Consider the following 26,197-nt stretch of genomic DNA (forward strand, 5'->3'; position numbering starts at 1 on the left):
ATATGTCTGAGATCTGCTCTGACAATCTAGTACTCAGCTTGTGGTACTTCACTCATAAATGGTCCAGCAGTATCTGGAATTCCCCCTTTGCCTCAGTTGTACAACCAGCCTGCAGCACTTATCTGCATAAAACATTCAATATTTGTTCTCTGATCAGTGCACTTCTACTTTTATCAATTGGTCACTCTTCATTTGGATGTCCACTGCTGCAATTATTCCTACTCCATTCCTCCTTGCTACTGAGTCATGACGTATCTTGTAACCCTCCCTGATGTTCAAAGATTTTGACCCCTTTCATTTTCTCTCATATACAGGCAGTGTTCACTCTTCTTCTCTTCAGCATCTGTTACTTCTCTTAATTTCAGTAATTAATTGTCCCCACATTCAAGGAAGCCAGCGTTAGTTCTTGGTCTTGCTTCTTTACCTGCAGGCAACCAGCATACAGCAGCCTTTGCTAATTTTCCACAGCAGTCAGGCAAAGCAGTTGTGCGCTGTTTCCAGGGAACACTACTGATGTACACCCTGAAGATGATAATGACCCATAGAGCATGTGTGCACATCTTTTAGAAAACTGCAGGCCAGGCCTGACATTCTTGGCCTATGATCGGAGTTTCTTTTCCTAGGTGGACTGTCTGGCATAGCCGATGAGTCCCAGCTACCATGCACAATCTGGTTCTAAGGCCATCCATCCACATTTCACCTCCTCCCTTCCAATTAAGAATACCTCTGCCACAAAAAGGCAAAAGGTAGAAGTTTAGTTGTCAGAGGCTATATATTTTGCATGGGCCTCATGAGGCATTTTCTAGGAAGTGAGAATTTATTGTCAAACCCACCTCAGCCATGACACCTCTTTGCCCTTATCTCATTTATATTTTTTATTTATATAAAATTTTACAAACAAAAGTGAGACAGAGGCCCTGCCATGAAGAACTTGCAGTCTAAATTTTTACGTCTATTAATATGTTAACTTTCATAACCGTGAGTTATACAAGTTTGACAGGTACATTCAGTTTGTGGCTTAGTTAAATGCCACTGGCTTTCAAAGCCTTTAGGATCCTAAAGTACCTGGTCTGTGGTTTGTTTTGTTTTGTTTTTTTTTAACTTTAATATGTATACTTCTAATTTGATGTTTGTAATTAATAAGATAATGATTTCAGCATTCTAATTTCTCATTCCCCTTAAATAGGGTACTTAGCTTCTGTGGAAGGGAATGGCTTGAATTATCCAATGACGAGCCCTCTGGGCAGCTAAGGGTGGCACTAAGGCTATGATGGGAGCGCCATGCAGTTTTCATCACCCAAAAAGGTGTTACGATTTATGATCTCTGAGAAGATAACACCATCCCACTCCCCTTCAGCACTAAGATCCATGGGGGGTATCCCCCCTCCCCATAACCACATGGACTTGGAGAGGAAAAAAATTCAACAGAGAAGTGATCCCTATAGAAATTCTAGCTGGCAGTCGCAAATGCAAGGAGCAGCTTCAGCAGGTATTGCAGCTTTGAGGGAAGGGGGTAACATAGGGCACAGATGGGACATAGTTGGGGCCACCACTGCTCTCCCGATGACCCGTGTACAGGGGTGACATCCGTGGCTGCTCTGCAGGGGAACTAGGAACCATCACTAAGACTAAGATTTTGTCACAATTATTTTTAGTAAAAGTCATGGACAGGTCACGGGTAACAAACAAAAATCCATGGAGCCCGTGACTTTTACTAAAAATAACCGTACAAGCTGGGGCAGACGCACAGTCCCAGCTGCAGCCCCCACTGCAGGGCAGGGGCGCACGTCCCCGGTGGTGGCCCCCAGCACAAGCCACAGGGCTACATGGGGTGCGTGGCCATGGTGGTGACCCCCCCGGCATGGGGCACACGCCCCCTGCCATGGCTCCAGCTGCTGACAGCTGAAGCTGAAGAAATCTTGGAGGTCCGGTAAAGTCACGGAATTTGTGACTGCTGTGACCTCTGTGGCTAAATCGTAGCCTTACCCATCATTCTGACTCTGCTTTTACGTCCTCTCCCTTTCCCCATCCTTTGGCTGTGTTAGCCAATACATATGTTAGGGATTGTACCTTCTGTGTGGTGCACACACTGAGAATTTGCTCTGTTTCCTTTCCATATTGTACTGTTTTGGTTTTAAATAAGTTCAGCTAAATTCAGTTATTTGGTCTTGAACAATTTTAAAAATAAACTGGCGAGCATAGTCAAATGGTTGACTATGCCTTTTTGCTCAATTGGTGAGCCAGCCCAGAGCCATCAGCCAAGTATTAAGTCAAACCGATTTGGCACGGGGTCGCAACCTAGCCATCTGGATTTTGGATAGTAAATCTGATAGCGCAAGTGCGGCCAAACCGGGGCTCTTTTTCAGTTAAGGTGCCGCTCGCAGAGCTCCCCCCTCATTATCTGACTACCAGACTTGGGGGAGGGGCTTGGGCTTCTGTCTTGTGGCAGGGTGCTAGGGCTAGGAGCTCTCAAACTTCTGAAGATTATTGTATGTGGCCCACAGGGTCAGTAAGTTTGGCCACCTCTGTAATAGAGGTTGGACTTTAGGGGCTCTGGATCCTAAGTACACTTGTAGCAGGCTAGCCTGGGCACTAGGGAAATCTATAATAAGTGCTGCTTTAGTGAAATGCCTTAAGTAGCTGGTTAACAGAAAATAATAAAAGCAAACTGCTTTTCTGGGCATAGAGACATATTTTAAGACTATATTGCAGTGAACATTTTCTCGGCAAAATGCCCAGATACAGCAAAGGTTAAAACTGTGAAACACCAAAGCCCACAAATTAAGAGTAATGATGGCCAAAAAATAATAATAAATTATTTCACACATCTTTTGTAAGAAAATATGTACCTAAATTTGGGAGCAGGACATGAAGCACAAAAACAACCCTGGGATTCATTATGTGAAGTAAAAGTTAAACAAATAAGGAAACAAATCAAGGAACTAAAAGACTCAAAATAAGAAATGTAAAAAGCCAATGGAAGGTATAGGCATCTGTAAATACCCGTTTTGCTTACAGTTCACAAGAAATGAAGGGAAGGCTAGGAGACTGACAGTGTGCAGCCAGCAAGACAGACGAGTTGGTTGGCAAAGACAAGCTACAAATATTAAACGTGTGGAGTGGCCCAGAAGCAGTTAACTCTAGTGAGGAAGGGCACTCCTGTAATCCATTTGGAGTGCAGACAAAAGCAAAAGGCACTTGGGGAACAAAGTCAGGTTCTGTGGGAACAGATAGAAACCTCCATTTTCCTTCCAGAGCTGGGATAAAAACCAGATGTCATGGTTCTCAGTCTTCTCTTCCCTCCCCCTTCTACTAAACCCCACTCCCCTCTCAGAGCTAATAATATAACCTTCCTTCTCTAATATTTTTACATAAGGGTCAAGTTTTTCCTTTGTCCTTTCTCCTTCAAGCCATCCCCTTTCCATTTTTCTCTTGTATTCCTCACTTGGCTCAGATTACTAAACTCAAACTCACTGGGGCTGCCTGTACTTTAAAATCTCTCACAATCTTAATTAATCTCCCTTCGCTCCTGTCTCCCTCCATTCCTACATTGTTTCCTGCGTAAGTTATAGTTACAGAGACAGAGCAAGTGGGAAAGAAAACAAAATTAATCAAAATGCTTAGGGTAAAAATTTTACTTTAAATAAACCCAGTAAGATTAATAATTAATGCTTCAGCAATGCAATAGCTAAAGAGACTTGTGACTTTCTGGAAGATAGTTAGCATTTTTGTTGCTTGGCAACCTGCACTAACCAATATATGAAACATGGGTTGTTCTTATTTCTATTTAGTAGTGTTCTTAGTTTATTTACTTTATCTTAAGTTAATTAAATTAATACAATGAAGTGGGCAAATAATTTAAGTGATTTGTATTCATTCTTATTAAGTTTTAAATAAAAGGTAACAATCCTGCTAATTAAATGTTAAATAAATGTTTTGTAAAATGCATTGTCTTAATAACTTAATGCCTTATCTTGTAGAGTTATAAATACAATAGGCACCATTCATCTTCAATTGTAAGCTTATGTATGTTGTCCTGTTTGTGAGTCCTGTGAATATTTTGTTTTTACTTTTTTGTTGCAACAAAAATCAATTTTTCACTCGTTTTTTTAAACATTAGTTCTACCATACTGTTAATATTATGGTTGGGTCATAACCACCATAATACCAGTTGTGGAATTTTTTGCTAAACTCAAAGGCCTCAGTTATAAATATGCATGCATATATTTCTCCCTCAGTAAATAATTCAGTTGCACATTAATGCAAAGGTAATAAAATCTTAACTTTTTTAGGTTTTTATAAACTTGTTTCCACCTTTAAATATTAAAATAGCTATTTTTAAACATTTTGGATATAATGTATTTTATATATGATGTCTGGTTATGTTACAGAATGTTAAAGCTAATCAAACAGATTTAAACAGGTTACTTTTGTCTCCCAAACACAAGCAAGGCCTTGTCTCGCTACACAGTTTTGCTGGCAAAACCACCTCAACGGGAGACATAGAGCTTTTTGTGGCCAAATTAAAGCGAGAGAGTGTCAGTGTACACACTGCTGCTCCTTATGGTGCCATAACTGGCCTTCCCCAGTATCCCACAATGCCCACCGTGACCACTCTGCTCACTGTTTTGAACTCTGCTCCCCTGCATCTAGCTATGCAGGCATGCTCCCCTCCCCCTTGAAAGCTCCGGGAAGCTTTGATATTCCTCAGCATGAAGAGCTCACACAGCTGCTCAGGATGCTGCTCTTGGTAGCTGAGGAGGCTGTGGGAGAACTTGGAGGGAATCACAGAACAATTAATGTGGAATCCTGCTCTCCGCAGCCACTGCGGGAGTGGGGGGACTGCTGTGCTGTGCAGAGCTGGAGCTGATGTGGGGGAGTGTCCCCATTCCCCTGCCTCAGGTTTGATTGCTCAGGCTGCTGTCTGAACGTAGAGACAGCAAGCTGACACACTTCTCCAACACACACTCTTTCTGTCTCATACCCACAGAGTCTCTCCCCACCCCTCACCACACTTCAGTTGAAAAGTGGCTGGCAATCTAGTAGGATGCCCCTGGAACGATTGAGACACCGGCATCATGTGACGCTGTTCTTGCCCCATGAGGCATTGCAAACCCTTCCCAAAGCACCTTGCAGCCAGTTGCACAGTGAGATAGCTACCCACAGCGAACTGCTCTCTATATCGATACAAGAGCTGCTATTGTGGATGCACTCTGCCAACACAAGGAGCATAGTGTGGACATGAAAAATGGTTTAATGAAAGCACTTTGATTAAAATGGCATACGTTTTGTTGACAAAACTCTATAGTGTAGACATAGCCCAAATGTCGTGAAAGTTTATTACCCTCAGTGTTTGCATAAACATCCATTTAAACTTACTTTTGCTTTAATTATAATGCTATTTTCTTTGGTGTTGGGTTCAAAAAAATTAGTTGTTAAAGTTTGTGCTTTCAAATATTTAATAAGTTTAATTGCTATAGCAAGCAAATTAACTCTTAAAAAGCTCGGGTAAAAGTTCTGTTGCTAAACAGAGTGGTCAGAAGATAGAGCTATTCCTCTTCTCACAGAAGATTGCTCAGACGTACTCACAGCCAACACGGCACGGCTGGAGCGGCAAAGCGCCGGGGGGGGGGGGGACAAAACAAAAACGGCGCGGCTGGCAAAGCGGGGTGGGGGGGACGACAATGGTGCGTCCAGCAAAGCAGGGGGAAAAAACAAAACAAAAAACCCGACAGGACGGACGGAGACAGGGTGAAGGAGAACTCCCTGTGCTGCAGAGTGCGTGCCCAGTCTAGTGGAGGTGGGGGGAGGGAGAGGGAGTGGGGGCAAGAGAGAGAAGGGGGCGGCCAGCGCTTCAGCGGGGCGCTCACCACGCAGCCCCAACCGCCGCACCACCTGCTGGGAGGGCTCCGCTCCGCTCCAGTCGGCGGGAAGGGAAGGACACGGGCTGCCCTGCCGAGTTTGCTGCAGGGTGCTCCCCTCCTCCGCGCCGCTGCCCTCTACAGGGTGGCCGGAGCAGCAAACAAACAAACAAAAAAGCAGCCATGCCGCCCTAGGATCGGGCGGAATGCCGTCCCGTAGAATCTGCCGCCCCAAGCACGAGCTTGCTCGGCTGGTGCCTGGAGCCGGCCCTGCTACTGAGTCTGTGTCTGGGGGGTTGGGGCTGCAGGGTGATCTCCCACCTCTGTACAGTGAGTGGCCTGTCCTCCCTGATACCATGCTGGAGCCTCCACATTTATTTACTGACAGAACTTGCAGAATTTTAAATGTGTGCAGGAGTTTTATTATTCCCTCAGGAGTATATATTGAGACAGGAACGTTAGCATCTACTATCTCCTGCCCTGTAAAACTTACCAAGTGGCATTGATCAGCAGTAAGAGTGACCTATAACATGAATGGATAGTATTGTGTGGTAAAAAAATTTCTTCTCATGTACATATTATAGTTCAACCCACAGTGTTAATCCCTATTCCACTTTATGTGGTAATAGTTTTAAATTACCTTCATTATTGTATTACCACTAAGACAGTTTGATAAAACAGGATAAGTCTCAAAGTCTTTTCCTCTGCTTCATGTTAATTTGGCAAAGGTGTCACCCTGATGTTATCATCAAATGACACGTGGGTGACTTAGCCCATACCTATGATAGGTGTAGTATACACCACTTTAATGGGTATTAGGTGTACACGGTTATAAACTTCAATACTTTATATAGAGTTGAAGTTAATGTTAATATATTATGCTCTTCCCACAATTCTGTTCACCCGTCAAGTATGCCACAACACTTGGCAAAACTGAAGTCAGCTTTGGCGTTAGAAAATAGGAACCTGTTAATTAATGGTGGGGTATGCCACTATGCCCAAAGAGCTTGGAGTGTGGTATCCAACACAGAAAGAAGAAAAGTACAGAACAAAACAACAACACGTTACAAACGTATGGGGTGGATTTTAATGATGTGTAAAGTCATCATATAAATGGTATTAGCTTAAATGCATATCTTTGAAGCACACTTTCTGTGTAAGGTATTTGCTTTCCAGAAGGAGTGGATGTATGTCTCTTTTTATATTGTACTGTTTAGTCTTTAGACAGTAAGTTTGGTTATTTGATCTCTTAACAAATTTTGAGAACAAACCTTAAGTTGTAGTCAAACAATTGGCTACATCTTTTAATCTATATCTGGTTTTTTTTCTCTTAGAGCAGGGGTGGGCAAACTTTTTGGCCTGAGGGCCATATCGGGTTTTGGAAATTGTATGGAGGGCCGGTTAGGGGAGGCTGTGCCTCCCCAAACAGCCAGGTGTGGCCTGGCCCCCACTCCCTATTCCCCCCCCGACGGCCCCTCCCCCGGGACTCCTGCCTCATCCAACCCCCCGTTCCCTGACAGTCGCCCCCAGGACTCCCGCCCCATCCACCCCCCTGCTCCCTTTTCCCTGACCACCCCCAGAGCTCCCGCCCCTTACTGCCCCCCATCACCTCATCCAACCTCTCCCCTAATTCTTGACTGCCCCCCAGGACTCCTTCCCCATACGACCACCCCTTCTCCCTGTTCCCTGACTGCCCCTGGAACACCTGCCCCTGACTGCCCCCTGCTGCTCTATCCAACACCCCCCCGACGGCCCCCATTCCCCGCCCTCTGACCAACCTGACCCCTATCCACACACCCACCCCCTGACCACCACCCCAAACTCTCCTGCTCTCTATCCAACCTCCCCCTTACCGCACTGCCTGGAGCACTGGTGGCGCTACAGTCGTGCTGCCCAGAGCACCGGACAGGCAGCCGCACCGCCCGGCTGGAGCCATCCACGCCACCGCACAGCACAGAGACTGGGTCAGGCCCCGGCTCTGCAGCTGTGCTGCCCCAGGAGCTTGCAGCCCCGCTGCCCAGAGCATTGCGCTAGCGGCGGGGTGAGCTGAGGCTGCGGGGGCGGGGGAACAGCAGAGGAGGGGCTGGGGGTGAGCCCTCAGGGGCCGGCAGGAGGGTCCTGCGGGCTGTAGTTTGCCCACCTCTGCTTTAGAGGGTAAGTTGTGTAGGGACGGTTTATTACTCTAGCCCAGTGGTTCCCAAACTTTAATAACCTGTGAACCCCTTTCACTAAAATGTCGTGTCTTGCGAACCCCCTCCTAAAAATGAATATTTCCAGAGATTTTCTCCTTTACCTGAGGATAAATTATAAAAGCAGTGATCTTGGAAATATAACATTTGTTTTTATGACATGTTTATTACACACTATTTATTATTTATCATTACAGTATTTTTATTACATTATGAAAATGGCAAGATCTCACTTTCGTGGCTCGTATCACTTTGAATAAGCCTATTATAAGACAAGGCTCCTATGTTTCATCAAGGAGTATCAGATGTGAAACAGGAGGAAGGTATTTAAGGGCTTGTCTACACTACAGGACTATTTCGAATCTACTTAAGTCGAATTTGTGGATTCGACCTTAATAAGTCGAATTTGTGTATCCATACTAAATACACAAATTCGAACTTCTGAGTCCACATTCACGGGGCCAGCTTCGACTTTGGAAGCGGTGCACTGTGGGAAGCTATCCCACAGTTCCCGCACTCCCCGCTGCCCATTGGAATTGTGGGATTTCCCCCCAATGCATGCTGGGGGGAAAAATGTGTCGTCATTGAACCGTCAATCCCGCCTCCCTCTCTTCCTTGAAAGCGCGCGGAAATCTGTTCGCGCCCTTCTCTGGTCGGTTACAGCGCGGACGCCACAGCACTGCGAGCATGGAGCCGCTGCGATCATCGCTGCACTTATGGCCGTTGTCAACTCCTCGCGCGTTATCGTCCACCTCTTCCACAGTCAGATGCTGAGAAACCGGGCGAGGAGGCTCCGGCAGCACGGTGAGGAGAGTGGCGCAGACCTCTCACAAAGCAGGGTACGCCGGGCAGTGGAGATCATGGTGGCAATGGGTCAAGTTCATGGTGTGGGCAGCGATTCTGGGCCGGGAAACCAGCACAGACTGGTGGGACCGCATAGTGCTGCAGGTCTGGGATGACACAGAGTGGCTGCGAAACTTCAGGATGCGTAAGGACACTTTCCTTGAACTGTGTGACTTGCTGTCCCCTGCCCTGAAGCGCCAGGACACAAGGATGCGAGCAGCCCTGACTGTGCAGAAGCGAGTGGCCATAGCCCTCTGGAAACTTGCCACGCCAGACAGCTACCGGTCAGTAGCGAACCACTTTGGCGTGGGCAAATCTACCGTGGGGATTGCTGTCATTCAAGTAGCCACGCAATCGTTGAGCAACTGCTCTCAAAGGTAGTGACTGTCGGAAATGTCCAGGTCATCATAGATGGCTTCGCGCGATGGGATTCCCAAACTGCGGTGGGGCTATAGATGGGACTCACATCCCTATCCTGGCACCAGCCCACCAGGCCAGCGAGTACATTAACCGAAAGGGCTACTTTTCAATGGTGCTGCAAGCTGTGGTGGACCATAGGGGACGTTTTACCAACATCAACGTCGGGTGGGCGGGCAAGGTTCATGGCGCGTGTGTTCAGGAACTCTGGTCTGTTTAGACGCCTCCAGGCAGGCACTTTCTTCCCGGACCACAAAATAACGGTTGGGGATGTGCAGATGCCTACAGTGATCCTCGGGGACCCGGCCTACCCGCTAATGCCCTGGCTCATGAAGCCCTATACAGGCGCCTTGGACACTGAAAAGGAACTCTTCAACTACCGGCTGAGCAAGTGCAGAATGGTGGTGGAGTGTGCTCGGACGTCTCAAGGGAGATGGCGGACCTTACTGACTCGCTCGGACATCAGCGAAAAGAATATCCCGTAGTTATTGCTGCTTGCTGTGTGCTCCACAATCTCTGTGAGAGCAAGGCGAGACCTTTGGCCGCTTGGGAGGTTGAGGCAAATCGCCTGGCTGCTGTTTATGATCAGCCAGACACCCGTGCTGAGAGAATATCCCAGCGGGAAGCGATATGCATCAGGAGGCTTTGAAAGCGAGTTTCCTCGCAGAGCAGGGTAACCTGTGACTGTCCACTTGATTTTAAGAGAGCCTGATCATAAACCAAGTTTTCCCCACTTCCCAAGGACGTTTTAAAACTAAGGACATGTTTTAGTAATTAATAATAAATCTTTCGTTGACTTTGCATTTCTGTTTCTTCGTTGAAACATGGAAGCATTCTGTGCTGGTTAAGGTGTGCACTGATGTGTGGGTTTGCAGGAAGGCGAGGGTGCCGTCCTTGGATAGGGGTTACCATGACGGCTGTGGGTTTGGGCGTTGGAAGGTGAGGGTGTGGGGAAGGGTGAGTATCTGCCCCTGGATGAGGTCTCTTTTTGGGGCTCGGGGCACCGGGGAGGATCGTGACTACGGTCCAAATGCATGTGAAGGGAAGCCTGCCTTTACATTCGGGGATGTCAGGCACCAGGACCCTACACATCAAGGAAAGACCCGGGGCAGCATACACCACACAGACTGTCCCTGGTGCCTAGTGACTGCAGTCTGTGTGTGCCCTGCAGTTGACCCTGCCCCCAAGTCTGTACCCTGGTAATGTGGGCTATGCACTGTAATTAAAAATCCCCCCCCCCCACAAAGTCTTCTGACACGAGAAACGTGACGGAAACAGAGAGTAACAGCAAACCGCTTTTAATAATGTTATACACAGTGGGGGGTTGAAACTTGGATTTGGGACTGGGTGATCCTGTAAGGGAAGAACTTCTACAAATTTACAGCGAGAGGTGTCTTGTACATTAGCGCTCTGCTGCGGTGCAGTGACAGTTCTCACAGCCCCTACCGCCCCTCCTTCTTGTCACTTTGGGTGAGGGGGGGACAGGACTTCTTGGCGTTGGAGGGCGGTTGCAGATGCACTGCAGGGGCTCTCTCCTCCTGCCTGTGGTCTTGCAGAACATCTACAAGGCGCCGGAGCGTGTCCGTTTGCTCCTCATTAGACCAAGCAGCGTTTGAGTCGCCTGCTGGTCTTCCTGCCGCCACCTATCCTCCCGTTCCAGGTGGGTGCGATGCTGCTGACACAGGCTCTCCCTCGACTGTCTCTGCTCTGCCGCCTCCGCTCTGGAGCTGGCCATCAGTTCCTGGAACATGTCGTCCCTTGTCTTTTCTTTGGCGTCTAATCTGAGCCAGCCTCTGCGAGGGGATGGCGGGGCAGTCCGTGAAGGAGCCGAAGCTGTGTGATGCGAAAAGTAGGTGATTTCCTTGAACAAATACATGTTTGCCAACAGTAAACACAGTCTAGTCATTTTCAGTTAAGAAGACCAAACAGGGAACCAAGTCTCAGGAGATCTCGGAACTAGTCCGAGATTTCGGAATACGCTCTCATTGGCGGCGCGATTGCACTGGATAGCGCTGGCGAGGAGACAGCTGCATCCCTCTTGCACAAAGTCCTGGTAAGCCTTACAGTACAGACTGCTTATCAGATAGTGCTTAGCTGTGCTCTCCTGCTGGAGGCAATGTGCAAAGCAGAAAAGATGAGCGTTATGCGGCATCTCCCGCCAGTGACCGCCAAAGACCCCTGTATGCTTTTCCTCTGAGGCCTGCAACACGTGGCTGTTAAGCGAGGGTCATTCTTATGCAAAGTAAAACTCTGTTAAGCGAGGGTCATTCTTATGCAAAGTAAAACTCTGTTAAGCGAGGGTCATTCTTATGCAAAGTAAAAGTCTACCATGCACAATAGTAACAGTACACTAATTCCACTAATTAGATGCAGCACTTCCACAACGACATCACCCTGAGGCGTGTCAGGCGCACACAGAGAGAGCGGATGTTAATAGAAGCCCTGCACAGACCAGGACCCTACGCTGCCATGCTCGTAGAGGCGATGGTCCCCCTCTACCTGAGGATGGCATGGCGCGGAAGAGTGTGCTTCAACGGAGCACCCAATAAAGCACCTCTCCCAAGAAACCTCTTGCTGAGGCTTTTCCAGCTGCTCTCTGAGAGCTTTTTGAAATATCCCCAGAGGACTATTGCTCCATTGCTGTTTGTGTAGACCTGCTGTTTGTTTAGTTTCATATTTAAAAATGTTTATATAGTATTTCTATTTTTATATAAATCCCTGTTTCTTAAAAAATAAATGTTTCCCTGTTTGTAGCACTTACCGCCTGATCCTTCCCTGATTCCGAGTCCTGGTTAAGGCGGGGGCGGTTGGTAGGGGATCTCTGTGAGGGTGATGAAGAGATCCTGGCTGTCAGGAAAGCGGGAGTGGGTTCGATGTCGCCTGCGCCGTCCTCTAAAGACCCTTCCTCATCTTCCCCATCGGCGAACAGGGAGGGGGAACTGTCCCGGTACACTATTCCGTCCTCGGAGTCCACCGTCACTGGTGGGGCACTGGTGGCAGACCCACCTAGAATGGCATGCAGTGCCTCGTAGAAGCGGCATGTCTGGGGCTGGGCTCCGGGCGTCCGTTTGCGCTCTGACTTTTTGATACCCTTGTCTTAGGTCCTTCACTTTCACGCGCACTGCATCGCATCCCGGCTGTATCCTTTGTCTTTCATGGCTTTAGAGACCTTCTCGAAGGTCTTCGCGTTCGCTTGTTGGAGCGCAGCTCCGAGCACAGACTCCTCGCCCCACACAGCGATCAGATCCTGGACTTCCCGGTCACTCCATGCTGGGGACCTCTTTCTATTCTGGGATTGCCCGGACTCCTCTGCTGGAGAGCTCTGCATCGTTGCAGGTGCTGCGGAGCTCGCCCCGATGTGCAACCAGAACGTCAGATTCAAACCGCCCAGACAGGAAAATGAATTCAAATTTTCGCGGGTCATTTCCTGTGTGGCTGGCCAGAGAATCCAAGCTCGGAATGCTGTCCAGAGCGTCAACAGAGTGGTGAACTGTGGGATAGCTCCCGGAGCTGCTAAGTTCGATTAGCATCCACACCAAGCCTAATTCGAGCTAGCAAGTGCGAATTTAGCGTTACTCCACCTGCCGGGGTGGAGTACCAAATTCGAACTAAAGAGCCCTCTAGTTCGAATTAAATGGCTTCCTGGTGTGGACGGTTGAGCGGTTAGTTCGAATTAACGCTGATAAATTCGAATTAAAGTCCTAGTGTAGACCAGGCCTAAGATACCAACTCAAAGAGTTCCTCCTACACAAGCATTCAGGTCTTGAGCAGTCCAGGCAAACAACGCACATTACAACAAAGCTTAAACTTATTCTTCATAATAATGTTAAAAACAATCCTAGCTTCCTATTTAGTTTTAAAAACAGCAAAAAAATATCCACCTCCCTTTCCATTTCTTATAAGAAGTCTTGAAGTTTAAATCTCCTCAGCGTGATAGATATGCTTGCTTTGATCTGCTTAGCTCTTGGAAGTCCAGGGTCTGCTGGCCCCAGGCTGTCTGGGGTTCCTAGGGACAGCTCTGTCTGCCATTAGGGATTTTTTTCCCAAGAACCCCCTGTAACATTTCGCGAACCCCAGTTTGGGAACCACTGCTCTAGCCCAGTGGTTGGATGCAGGCATTAACAATACAAAACATAAATCTAAATTAGAGGGCTTTTCAGGCTCTGCCAAGGAGATGGAGGGCAACCCCCTTCTGCTGGGGAAAAATAAAAAAGAGTTAAAACAGCCATGCCCGGTTTCAGTAAAAGTCAGGAGAAGCTTGCACTACCTCCTTATATTCTCCCCCAGATCTCCAGTACTGTACTGGTTGTGTGGATAAGCTGTTTTCACTCTCGAGCTGTCAAATCAGCCCCTCCACCAGCTCCAAGTTAATTTAAAATGCTTCTGAAAAGTAGCCAACTACAAGTGAATCTGTATTGAAAGAGGGTGCTGCATCAATAGGCCCAGAGCAAGAGTGAAAGCCTGGAAGTAAAAACATTGATTACATACCTCCAGACTGGAGTATTTATGTATTCAGCTAACCGGTAAGAGTAAAACAAAGGCATATGAATAAGGGGGGAAATGTGATGTGGTGTCTCATTCAGAGTAGTGCCTTGGTGTGGATGCTGGCAAAGCTGAGGTAGTAGCCAAATGGAGTCCTTCATTCCAAACATTTTATGCTAGTTATATGTCTATAAATCTACGTTTCTCTCCATTCCTGCCCTGCTCGCACTTGTCTGTCTCCATTCATCCCTGACTTTTCATCCCCCAGGTAAAAACTCAGATTCCAACAAGTCCCAATTCTCCCATCATTTCAATGGAATATAGCAACAGCTGCAGTCAAGAGCCTGTTGCCAAGCAACACATTTCAGCTTCCCCATGGATTTGGGTTACCATAGTGACAGCTGGGAGTGCAGATGCACTAGGCTGAGTTGCATAAAAGCAGCTGCCCCTTGAAAAGCAGGGCAGCTCTGTCCTGAAAGAGAGACTCCTAAATGAGCAAAGGCAGCTCCAATAATGAGCACAGGACTTTGTGTTCGCAACCTGTACTTGCTATTTATATAGTGCTGAGGGAGAAAATGAGACAAGGTCCCTGGCCAATTTATGCAGATGACACAGCAAGTAAAGATAATGTCAGCACAAAGGTGTGGGGGATAAGTGGAGTGAAACAGGTGCTGGGGCCATCAATCTTGTGGTTTACATCATCAGAACCTACTACATCTTCATAAATAATCTGTGTGCACATTATTTTGTTACAAAATGTAGCTTCCAAAGGAAGCAGTCTTGTACTGATTAAGTTAGTTCAGTTTTGTGTAATTGTGGATAGACATCACATTCCATTTAGCCTGCAGGGGATTACAGCCTTGTCTTATATAGACAGATTTTCCTGCAAATGCTTCAGCAGGATGCAGCAACCAGCTCCTGCAGCTATAAGCAATCCAGTCACCAGACCCAAGTTGTCTGCAGGAGCTCCATGGGAAAATGCTGATGAGCTTTCAGAGGGCTATAGAGCAGTAGACCAATATCCACAATGGTGATCAGTTACTAACATAGTATAGTCTGGGGAATGAAAAGTTTGAGATGAATGGAGACAAGGCTGCGTTCAAGTGGCACTAGTCACTGATAACAGGTTATTTTGGCTACATAAATATATTATTAAGAAGGGAAGTGGTGAGACATATAGAAACATGAGAGTTTTGGAACTATTTGGATATTAAGAAAGCAGAGAAACTGAGGGTTGGTACATTTTGTGTTGACTGACATACAACCTCACAGAGACTGTTGGAAACAAAAATACAAGAAACACTGGAGAATATCATAAGTGGGCTGTGATGGTCCAGGCTTCCACCATCCCATCACCTTGATGTGCCTACTAGAGATTGAACATACACCTTACTTCATACCCCTTAGCCCGTACGCTCACATGTCTGGTGACCATATGTAGATTGCCTCCTGGCCCAGGTCCATGAGTGGTATTCTGGGGAATCATAACTGAGGTCCTGACTGTTGACATAAGCTACTTGCATCAAAATATATTTCCCAATATTTAAAATTGCATTCATGCATGGACCTCAGGGTTACATGTACCCCAAAATCCCCTAGAAATCCATTATTTCAAGATTGTCTTTGTTCTATTGTGGGTTGTTTATCACAGACTACGTATTGTAAAAAGCCCCTGTAACTTTAAAACCTAGATCAAACACTTATGCTAACATGTCTATTTATGCTAATTACCAGATGGCCTTTTAGTGATACCAAAAGGTATCAACAATATTTTAAATCATGTTTTCCCTCATTTCCATGATACTGTTTCCTTAAGCAGCTCATCCTAGCATATAATTTATAATACCAACAGCTTGATATAAGGAGTTCCCAGATCAGGACAGATGTCAGTGGTCAAGAACAAATAACCCATGGACTTAAATGGGAATAATCATGTGAGTAACTGCTCACTAAGGAACATAAGGGGCTCATAATTTGGTTCATAGGCAGCAAGTATCCAGATCGCTTGGGGAGAATTTTTAGAAGCAGAGAAGGCACTCAAAGCGTGAAGAATTTAGGCAATCAGATGGCTGCTCTTGCTCTAGGAAACTTTTCTTCCTTAGGACTTGTGCAGTAGGAGGCCTCTGTTGTAATTAGTTCTTGAATAAATGGCATCTCCAGAACTCAAGTCTCTGCATCCAGCTTCCTCTTCTTTAGCTGCCCCATCACAGCTCCAAAGTCTTTTCTAAATAGTGTTTTCTGAATAGTGTTTACTTTTCTAATAGTAAAATTATCACTGCTCTTCAGGAAACAAACTAAACCTGGGTAGTGCTACACACAGAGCTTCTTACCTTGATTCCTTCAGAAAAAGATAGCCTGCTTTAAGGGGACTAGCACAGATTGTAATCTTCAAAGGCATAACCACATGCTATAAATCACATGCTGGTGACAGTGTTATGCCTCAGTGAGTGTATTGTCTGACACACAAACATTTAAAAGTAAAGCACTGCCTCCACTTATAAACTAGCATGAGTCCTGCGGATCTAACACTAATTTTGGATTCCATCTCCCTCCATTTGCTTCCCCAAGCTATTGCACCTTCCAGAAAGCTATTGGCAGTTAGCAGCCTCAGAATCCAAGACACCGTTGACTGTGTATTTGTACAAGGTATCTAGACTGTGGGAAGTATTTCTCAACCGTGAAATTTTGCACTGTTGCCCTAAGCATGCGTGCAGCTTTCCCTGAACTTATGCTCCCTGTGATCTAAAAACTTCTTTGTGTCAAATGGCAGAGGGCACAGGTGGGCATAGAGTTTTACAGGAATCCCCTGGGTCATATCTATGCACAATAATTCACCAAAGGGTGGCATGTACGGTCTCTACTGAGAGCCAATATCCCAGTGTTTATCATAATCATTGCAAACTGTATGTATAGATAATATTTAAGAAGTTATGTACCTACACTGGAAATTATGTTCTTAAAGCCTTGAAATTAAAAGAAGGTGAGAGACCTCAGGTTCTGTTCAGGCAGGGGACTGTAGATGTAGTCTCTTTGTCTTGTCTTTGCCTCTCACAATGTAAGCCTATTTGCATATGCAGCCACCAACTAATCAACATTGCAAAATCTCCAGGAAGAAGCACACAGCAAGAGGTGCCTGGGTTATGAATAAAGATCAAGGGTCTGTTTGGATGTATTTGGGGTTGCAAGAGACACAGTATCCTTTCACTAAGGAGACAAGCTGACAGTAAGCTGACAGTGAGTTATGTTTCATGAAAGAGGGATCACAGCCAGGCACTGGCCTGGTGATCACAGTGCTGGTGAGCTATCCCGTATTAGGAGAATATCTTGTTAATTAAGTCTAGATTCTAAAATGCATAACATTAATCTTATGGTTTTATTTTACATTGAACCATTTCTTTCCATTATTTTTGCTTGCTTCTTCTCAAATCTCTATACTTTGTTAAATAAACTCATACAAGTTTTCACTATCAATATATCTAAGTGCTGTGTGATAAGCAGAGCAGTAATCTTAAGTGAAAAAAATCCGAGAGGGTAATTTTATTGTAGTTATTTCTGTACTTTCCCTTCTAATTCCCTGCTGGGAGCAAAGGCACCATTAAAGAATTTCTGCTCCTTGGGCACAGTTGGAAGGAGAAAAAAATGCGGAATAACTGCAAATAACTGAAGCTGCTAGTTTTGGAATTGGAAGCTTTGTGGGAGGTCAAAGCAACATTAATGTGTAAGTGTAAGATTTATTATTGATGTTGCAGTATTTCTTAGAGACCCCAGTCATGGGCCAGGACCCCATTGTGCTAGATGCTGTACAAACGGAATAAAAGAAACTCCCTGCTCCAAGGCACTTACCATGTAAGCATGAGACAAGAGACGAGATCGGATGGGATGGTTCCTGGGGTACCCAGAGTTATGAGGTACCTCACTACAACTTGCCCTTAGTGTGAGGAAGCCTTGTCCCTATATTCTGTGGGCCAGGCCCCGACTCCTTCGGGCATGGGCAACACAAGCGCTCCCCTCTCAGATTACGCAGGCTCTGCTGTCCCTCTGCAGGTTAGCGATTGGCATGCTTCAATCCTCACTCCCTCTAAGCATCCCCGTGGAGTGTCCAGCTCATTTCACTGGACACTCTCTGCAGCCACAGATTTGTTGCTTTCAAAGGAATAGTACACCCTAGTTTACCCTGATGCCTGTCTTCTCTGCCCCTATTAGAGATGACCATGTTTTCCAGCTGACAGCTGATTCAGACTTTGTCAAAGGAGATGCAGTTTAAGCACAGTCCTAGCTACTGGGGCTGGAAGGGACATGGTAGGTCACTTAATGATCCCTCAGGGATGTGGACTATGAATAATAAAAGAACCACTCCACTGGGCTTCAGCCAACCAGCTCCCTTCTCACATTATGTCCAATTGATTTTCCCCGGTCCCAAGAGCAGCATTTAATGCATTGAACACAACTAGGTCAATAAAATGGAGAGCTGGTCAGTAAAGTTCTGTCCCTCCCACATGCATGTTGTGTGATCCCTGGTCTAGAGGATATGCATTTCAGTGTCGTTGTTTTATTTACCGGGTATGTATTCTTCCAGAGAGAATGCTGTGATTCTGCCTTTTTTCACATCATTCCATCTCTGTCCTGCATGCAGGTGTTAAGCTATTTGGGCCCTATCAAGAAAATAAAGGGGGTTAGTAGCTTGTTATGACAATTTGGAAGCTCTGTTGTGGCTGCAGAATGTTAACAAATATGGAATGGTTCTGCCAAATCTGGTCCTCCTGTGTTCTGCAGTTTCCATGTGCTAAGAGCTGCATCCAGATAACTGAGCCATTTAAAGGGAGACAGACTTTTCTAGCTACAAGCAGCACTTCAGCTTACTAGAACTGAAGTTACAGACCTATTATTTCCAGTCTGTTTACTTTGTGCATTTGACAGCACGTTGGGGACATTGTGTTCCATACTCCTCCCTATGTATAGCAAGTTTTTAAAACCTTGTTTTAAATGTGAGGATGTGATCTCAAAATGGAACTGTGTCAGGAATGGGACAGGGTGATGGGAGCAGCAGGGGACCAGACTAAGATGGCTGGCTGAAGCCTGATCTCAGAGAATGTCAATTTGCCTCCATCAACATTCTACACCAAATAACCCTGATCAAGAAAGTGGAGCACAGGGTTCCAGAGGATGGATTCCTCAAAACAAATCCAAACATTAAAAATAAACCCCCTCACTGAGAAAGGAGGCTGCTCTGACTGCAAGTGAGGGCATGTCCTCACAAAACAAGCAGGAATAATAAGGCCAAAGAGACAAATGGTCACACCAAGGTGGACCTCAGAAGTGAATCTCTGAGTTTAAGGTTCTGAGAAATGATGTTCAAGAGTCTAGCAAAAAGAAGGAAGTTACTGACTTTGAAGGTTGAGTCCCTGTGTTAGAAACTGACTTAGGAGAAACAACTAAGGGGGGGAGGGATAGCTCAGTGGTTCGAGCATTGGCCTGCTAAACCCACGGGTGTGAGTTCAATCCTTGAGGGGGCCACTTAGGGATCTGGGGCAAAAAATTGGTCCTGCTAGTGAAGGCAGGGGGCTGGACTTGATGACCTTTCAAGGTCCCTTCCAGTTCTAGGAGATTGGTATATCTCCAATTATTAAAATTTAAAAAAACTGCAAGCAAGCATGCACACGCTGCAGAATCACATGGCACTACTGGAGTAGAGAGAGACAAAGATGTAACTTATGTTAGATGATATAGAAGACAGTGAGGAGAAGAGGTTAGAAATTAAGGTTCTGCTTGAAAATGCTGAAGGAGGAAACCCAATCAGGTATGTCAAGTTGTTAAATCTGAGCTCTCTGGAGGTGGTGAAAGTGGACAGAGCACATAGAATCTTATTCCATCAGCTTGTGCCTCATAACAGATCCAGAGATCTGATTGGGAAGTTTAATCATTATCAACAAAGATTTAATTATGAAAAACATCAGAAAGTTTCCAGAGCTTACCCTCAAAGGCCACAATCTGCAATTCCCCCAAGACCTTACTGCCCTAACTTTACAAGAGACAAGACTAGAGATAGGGGAAATTACAGCGGCAGTCACATGGGCAGAAATCCACAGTAGATCAGGATTCCCGTTTATATACCAATTCTAGAAGCAAAGGAGTATTACACAGTCGGCAGTTTTAAACAAGGGGGGGATATAGACTCAGGTTGCTTGGGATAGAAATCCAAATCTCAGACACACACGAGGATACTCCAGAGGTTGCCAGGGGAAAAATTATATATATATGGCTGACAGCACAACTCCAGCAAAAACAGGCAGGAAAATAAAAGGTGAAAGACTAGAGAACATATTCGCAATGGCAGAAGTAAAGCTGAACAAGAGGACTCAGATGCCTGAGAAGTAACCAGAAAAGACTTCTTGGAAGTCATCAAGAACAAATAGCTGATCGGCACGTTAATGTTGTAAAGAAAGTTGTATTAAGTTTAAGTGGAGTGATCGTAACTGTGATCGCTGTGTTCTGTATCTTAAAATATAGAGAAAATAAAAGATAATGAGGCGCAAGTGGGTGGTTGGGTAGCGGCCTCGGGGATGGAGGAGAGTGGAGGGGATGGAAAGGGGCCCTTAGCTGTTTTGTATACCCATGAGTAACTCAAAAGATCTGATGGTAATCTGTCTCTAAGGGTGAGGGTTGATGTACCCTAGGTGGAGAGAGAGTACCTGTACATTGCAAGAGGAGAAGCAGCCCACATATTCATGGGGAGAGTATAGCTGTTTATGGTTCAACACATCACGGTAGTTTGAGAACTGATTTATATGCTGGTTTTGGTATTTTATTTTTTGATTTAAAGTGAGTCTGGGAAAGATCTAACCTCATTGAGCTGTGCTGAATCATGTAACAAAGATTTTAATTGGTTGTATTCCTAATGCCAGATGAAAATGAAATCCATTTCCTTTGTTATTACTTGCTGGAGAGAAAGCTTTTGATAGCATAGAGTGGAACTCCATGTTTAACGTCACGTCCCACAAGGACATTTGGCCCCCAGTTCCTTGAAGAGATGGTTGCTCTTTATACTAGCTTGTCACAGGGTGCTCTGCTCAATGGTAGCTGGTGCCTCCTTCAGGCGATTCTGGGGATTAGCTCCGCCCAGTCCCATGCTCCCTTTCTTCTCTTCCACCATTGAAGGTCTCCTGCTCGTGGAGTTGCAGTATGGCTGCTTTGTGACCTCCAGAGGAATCTTTCCAAGTCTCTCTGCACAAGCAGCGTCAGGCAGTCCTCACACCCACTGCCCTGATTAGGTTACTCCCACAGTGACTCAGGCAGTCTTCCTGTTTGTTGCCCTTAACAGTACCACTCTGCAATGGTTGGTAGGGGAACCCAGGCCCACCCTCTACGCAGGGTTCCAGTCCAGGGCCCTATAGTGAGCAGTTATGGTCTGCAGCTACATCTAAGGTCTGGACTACTTCCTATCATGCTTCTCCAAGCTTTTCATTCTCCAGCTTTCCTAGTCAGACCCCTCTCTCCTAGGTAAACCTTCTCTCCTAGGTTCCTATCTCTTTTCTCAAGGGTTTCTCTCTCGCCTCGTAGAGGGGGACTGCAGGCTCTCTCTCTCCTGCGTTTATAGAAGCACTGCCCGTTCCCTCACAGGTGAGCTTCCTCCTCATTAGTGCCCTCCACACAGATTACATCTTCCTCACCTGCAGCTTAATGGGCTGATTGGGCTTGTGGGGGGAGTACACCATATCACACAGCCTAACAGATGCCGGTGTCCCCTGTAATTGTTTGAATCCTGGGTCCAGTACCTCCTCCCCTTATACTGCAGGAGGAGCCTTAGGATGTGGTTGGGCTTCAATAGGTTCAGAAGCCAGTGAAGTTAAATCTCCCTCTTTTGAATTGCACAGGAGAGATGTCATTGTTGCCTTGCTTTTTGCATTGACCATGGAGTGTTTTGCAGAGGATAAGGAATAATTACTCTATCAAAGGAATAAAGCTTGCAGGAACACATAAGAAAATCGTTTTGTTTGGCAATTATATGATTTTTTTTTACCTGACCTGAGCATTTCTCTGAAATTAGTATCAAAGAAATCTGTGACTTCAGGAGAGCATCTGTCTTTCAAGTAAATTATGCTAAATCTTAAATACTAGCTATGAATTTGCCACACTTGGAAGAATCATCCCTCCAGAAAACATTTGGATATAAATGGGCAACAGGTTCTGTAAGATACCTGGGAATTAAAATCTCAAGCTCGGGCTCTATGATTTAGATGTCAAACCTCTATTTAGCAAATAAAAAAATATTTTGGGTGGTGGGAGAAGTATGCAATTTCTTGGGTATGAAGAAAATAAAAATATCCACAGACAAAATCAATACTTTGCAAAGGATATCTTCCTTGTTTCAAAATCTTCCTATAGTCGGCTGAGATAGAACACTAGCAGGAGTACAGAGAATGTTGTTAGAATTTATAAAAGCAACAAAGAATCCTGTGGCACCTTATAGACTAACAGACGTTTTGCAGCATGAGCTTTCGTGGGTGAATACCCACTGAACTTGTATGCATCAGAAGAAGTGGCGTGTTCTGCATGCTCTCTGTCTAAATGTAATCTATAGGATCAAATTTTGTTCTTTACAGATCCAGACTAACACGGCTACCTCTCTGTTAGAATTTATGTGGAATAAGAAAAGACCCAGTGTCATAGTTCATGGCATCTGCACATGTATTCCCCCTCTATGGTCCAGCAAGCAACACCTACTCCTAAGCTTCTGGCTCCCCAGCTGTTGCCTCTATTGGGTGGAGACATACATCTCTCTTCCTCCTGAGCAGGTATCTCCAGCCTGCACAGTTCCCTGCCTATACTGTGAATTCCCTAGCAAAATCGGAGTGCCTAAGGGGGCTTGCTTTACATTTCTCCTCAGAGATGATAAACAGTAATTGACACAGTGTAGTTACCACACAGCTCTTTCTAGGCAAGTACATTTATTCTTCAGGGAAAAGCACTACAAAGAATACATATTAAAAACGATAAAAGACTCTACATACCTGCTAGAGATCACCCCGACTCCAACAAGGGCGCTGGCCTGTGAACAGTCCTTCAAACCCTACCAAGAGGTTTTTGTGTGGTTGCACGTTCATAACCCCTTTTCCTCAGAACAAGAGCACAGACTGGGCCAAGTCCTTCCAGCCCTTCCCAGGAAGGATTAGGGGCCCACCTGGGACAGAAAACCTTTTTGATTAAAAAACAGACAAGAAGGCCCTGGGTCAGTTTTAACACAAGCTATTTAACCAAAAGTCCTTTCTTTGTCGGTTGGTCCCTGAAGAATCCAGTTTCCGCCAGTACATGTGATCCTCTCTCCGGGTAGGGGGAGCTCTCTGGAGGTGTTACAACCTAAGTGAATTTGCCTAAATCACCCCCACTGTTATAAATTCCTGGAGGGCTGATATCCCCCTCTCTCTGTAATTACATGCAATCTCTGCCCTACAAAGATACATAAACTTAATTCGGTGCGGTTTGCTCAGGATGTTGCCCTATCTGTCACACTAATGCTGAATTCGGATGCTTTGTACAGACCTATTAAAAAGGGTGGACTAGTTCTTCCAAATACTACACAGTATTGTCAAGCCAGCCAGCTCAAAGCAGTTAGTGACTTGGGGGTGCACTAACTCAGCCAAAACTGTGTCTTTATTGAATAAGAAAATTGTGGCCATGTAAATATTGCTACATTACCATAGATTAATTTTAAAAAATCACACCCTCCAAAAATGTATACATATCCTTTGGCAAAGGGTACTCTCTAGGTTTGGAACAGAACTCGGGATAGGATACATTATTGTCCCCATTGCAAATCATTCAGATTTTAACTCAAATTACAAACCAGAGAGATTTAAAAATTGGGAGAGCCCTGGAATACATACAGTCAGCAGCTGTTCATCAAATAAACTTTTCTAACTTATTTAGCAATCAAAACCAGCTTTAACTGGCTAACTCTCTCATGGTACCAGTACCTTAAAGTTAAACATCTCTCAACTTTTCTATAAGGTTATTTTATACAGAAAGCTAACTTTAGTAAACGCAATGACTTCTGGTCAATTAGGAAACCAAAAATAACACATCAATCTTTGTAGGCAACTTTCCTAACAAGGAAAATGTCCATATATGACACGGTGGGAAAAGGATTTGGATAGACAAATTACCCCAGAGGACTTGATCTGGAAAAGAAGACCAACAACATCAGTTTGTACGATGATAAAAGAAAAATTTTGTATTGTTTCACTTAGCACCCGTCTAGTTAAAATATATAGAGAGATTGAATAGTGATAAATATAGGAGAAATTGTGGTGAAAGCAGAGATTTTATGCATATGTGGTGCAGATGTTCAGTCAGAGAGTACTGGGGTGCAGTTTGTAACCACACATTACAAAGTGTTGGCTATCTGTTACCAAATGATCCTTTGGTAATCCTCCTGGGGCTTCCCAGTGGAAGTGGTCACACTCAAAGAAATTAAGAATTAATCTCTTATCTGGGATGAGCTCATTTTCGTAATGATTAATGCTTTCTTGCTGATGTTTACATGGAAGTGATTTGTAAACATGTTCAAACATCTGAAATAGTTCTACAAAATTTCAAGTTGACATGGATTTAAAAATTAAATAAAAAAGAACTAAACAGAGTACTTGAAAATGTTTCTGCAGGAGCTGTCCTGGACTTACATCCCACAGGTCTCTCCCTATCTCCCGTGTGTATGGCCACTCTCCTGATCTTGGTCCTCCCATAGAAACCCCCACTGACTTAGTCCCTCATTAGTAGTTCTGTGATTTGAACAAGTTTGGATTCCTAACTCAGTCTGCTTTGATTTTTAACATTAGAGACCACAGTTAATGCACAACACAACCTGGCCTCTTTGTGCAGTTCATAAAGACACAGCATCATTTTTACTATTGGGGGTACAATTGTGTTACACACTCTACAGAAAGAAAGGTAAATATGGTCTCTGATCAATCCTAGCTTACTAACATTTTGTATTATATTGCATGTGTAATTCTCCTTTGTATCACTACTGTAAGTCAAATAGGCTCAGAGAAGTAGAGTTTACTTCTCCATGATCCTCTCTCTAGATTGCAAGTATCATGTGGTAGAGCCTTTTGGTTATTTCCATTTATTCTTTTTCAGCACACGTTGGGGCACAAATCCACTGAATTTCTGATTGCTCTTTTCAGCGTCACTCAGAAGATTGACTTCACTGAGTCAGACTGCTACAATGGTGAGTCAAACGCCCAAAGTGTTACAAGGAAAAGTAATGATTGAACAGGGGGAGGGGGCTGCCCTCTCTGGACCAATGGAAGAGAAGGAGCGCTCAGACATTAAATTCAGCTCTCGTGTCCGCAAGAGAGAAATCTTTCGAAACTAAATGGATCTTTGGAATTGAAGGAAACAACTGCTAGAATCCAACATGGGAGCATTTTAAAGGAGGGAGGGAACTAAGATTGGTGATCAAGCACTTTAACCAATCCCCTCCTCCATGTTTGCTGAGAACAAGAATGAGTCTTTAGTGACTAATTGCATGGAGTTTTCCAATGGAAGCAGGAGTCCTGCCCTCTAACAACCATGTGACTCTTTGCCACTGTGGCCAGTTGGGCAGCACAGTACAGTAACTCCTCACTTAACATCGTCCTGGTAAACGTCGTCTCGTTATGTCACTGATTAGAGAACATGCTCGTTTAAAGTTGCACAATGCTCCCTTACAATGTTGTGTGGCAGCCATCTGCTTTGTCCACTGCTTGCAGGAAGAGCAGCCCATTGGAGCTAGCCGGTGGGGGCTTGGAACCAGGGTGGGCTGGCAGCCCCCCATCAGCTCCCTTAAGATCCCTGTGCGGCAGCCGCCCAGCAGGCTATCAAGTGCCGGGCAGTTCAGGTGTCCATCCCCACACTGCCGATGCTGCTCCTGCCCTCTGCCTTGAAGCTGCTCCCAGGAGCCTCCTGCTTGCTGTGCAGGGGGTGAGGGGGAAAGAGGGGTGCTGATGTCAGGGTGTCCCCCTCCCCCACTTCTGTACCCCATCTTCACAGAACGGAGGGGGGACATGACAGGGCTCAGCACGGAGGGAGCTTGCTGGCAGTAGCAGTTGTCTCAACTTGCTGATCTACTTAAAAAGGCAGTGTACTTAAGAGTGGGGTCCTCATACTTAAAGGGGCAATGTGCATCTGTCTCTGTCTCTCGCACACGCACACAGTGTGTCTCTGTCACACACATGCACCCCTTGGCACTTTGGAAAGTGGAGGGAGTGGTGCGCTCCAGTGGGATAGCCTGGGTTCATTGTCACGTTCAGTTTCCGCAGGGAATGTTTGCAGTCAATGCTGTGTCTATTGTGTCTCCTCCCTCCATTTTTGCTGCCTTGTAGAGTGTGAGGCTACATTAACAACCTGTTAACCCTTGAGGACTCA

General features: G+C 45.4%; 1 long non-coding RNA gene across 1 annotated transcript in view; it reads left to right on the top strand.

Annotated features, from left to right (window-relative positions):
* The window catches only part of LOC120409164, a 40,018-nt gene extending 13,821 nt beyond the window's left edge, over window positions 1-26,197 (top strand). The window contains exon 4 of the long non-coding RNA XR_005601172.1: window positions 24,929-26,197. This is a non-coding gene — a long non-coding RNA (uncharacterized LOC120409164). The remainder of the gene's footprint in view (window positions 1-24,928) is intronic.

The sequence above is a fragment of the Mauremys reevesii genome, linkage group 7 (assembly GCF_016161935.1).
Source record: "Mauremys reevesii isolate NIE-2019 linkage group 7, ASM1616193v1, whole genome shotgun sequence".
In the NCBI taxonomy this organism is placed as follows: Eukaryota; Metazoa; Chordata; order Testudines; family Geoemydidae; genus Mauremys; species Mauremys reevesii.